At 39.3% G+C, this 1,429-nt stretch overlaps 1 pseudogene; it reads right to left on the bottom strand.

The window, feature by feature from the left end:
- Window positions 1-235: 235 nt before the first annotated feature.
- Window positions 236-911, bottom strand: LOC119522367 (annotated as a pseudogene).
- Between the last annotated feature and the right edge of the window lie 518 nt (window positions 912-1,429).

The raw sequence follows: 1,429 nt of genomic DNA on the forward strand, positions 1-1,429 counted from the left end.
TAGGGTTTAAATGAAAAATAAAATGCATATGGATCATAGTGTTAAAGGAAAGTTTTTGTAGGGGTAATATGAGAATTCCTAAGAGGACTTTCTACTATGTCCTTAAGTTATATATATATATATCTATTTCTTTTTTTCCTTTGAGAATGTCATTTCTGAATTCACAATGGAAGTAAATGACAACACGTAGTTCTTCTATGTGTTCTATTAAGATAGAACAACTCTGTATGACAAATCATTTTTCACAGAAAGCCATGTCATTGGTAAATCTGGCTAACTGCTGTTCATTGGGGATTGGCAAGACTAGGGCAGTACCTAATAGGGGAATAAATCTGTTGAAGGAAACATCCAGGGTCCCTGCAACCAGCCTTTTGGACACAACCATTCTCGTGGCGGAGTCAGCTTGCCATCCGTGTTCTAAAATACCTTTCACATCCTCTTCTACAGGAAGTCCAACAAAGGCTGTGAAGAAATTGGAGATTATGGAGGTATATGCTTGAGAAACCAGGATGAAGGCTGATCTCCTTTTTGCATCTCTCACTGCTTCCATGTTGCTGGGCTGTCTCAGACCACTGGTGGGCATTGATGGTTGTGTAGATCCCAGGGAAGTCTCTCTGCCAGATTCTCTGTCCTACTGACCAAATTCCCCCAAGTTCAGAATTGGCAGATTTTATAGCAGGTGGTATATTTTTACAAAGTTATCTTGCATTATTCATGTCATTATTGAGCAGATGTAGGGCTAGAAGTTGACCATACACTGGGGATGTTGCAATTCCTCCAGGAGCCTCAAGCTCCTGATTCTCACATTAATCCAGCAACTTTTTGAAATTGAAGGCAGTTTCTGCCATCACCTCCACTGGCGTCTTCCCCACCAGTACCACTGCTGCATTTTCCTGAAAACCAGACCCCATACTGTCCCTCTCTGCTGAAATCTTGATTTTAGTCCTGTGACATCTGTGTTGGTCTTCTGACCTCCAGAACTGTGTAAGATAATAAATTTGTATTGCTTTAAGCCACTGAGTGTGATAATTTGTTACAGCAACAACAGGAAACTAATACATTATAATTTTTGATCCTGTTTTTATGCTTTCATTTCAGTAAGTCAGGGCTTGCTTATGCTTTGAGTGAGTTTGGTCCCTAGAAATAAATAGAAGGATTGGACATATAGATATTTTTGCAATGAAATATATCGTTTTTATTTTTCAATGGTCACCATAAGACTTTAGTGAAACCATAATTAATTAAAGAAAAAGACAGCATATTCATTGATGTGTAGCTAAAGGATAATCCAGGGATTTAATTGATGTTATTCTGTGCTACACCAAAAGGCTGTGGGCAGGAATTTGGTAAGACCTGAGCAACAGCTCCACTCATAAGAGCACAGAAAAGGAAGCCAAACTCCACTTGACCATGTGGCACTGCCTGTAGA

This window comes from Choloepus didactylus, chromosome X (assembly GCF_015220235.1).
Source record: "Choloepus didactylus isolate mChoDid1 chromosome X, mChoDid1.pri, whole genome shotgun sequence".
NCBI classification, from domain to species: domain Eukaryota; kingdom Metazoa; phylum Chordata; class Mammalia; order Pilosa; family Megalonychidae; genus Choloepus; species Choloepus didactylus.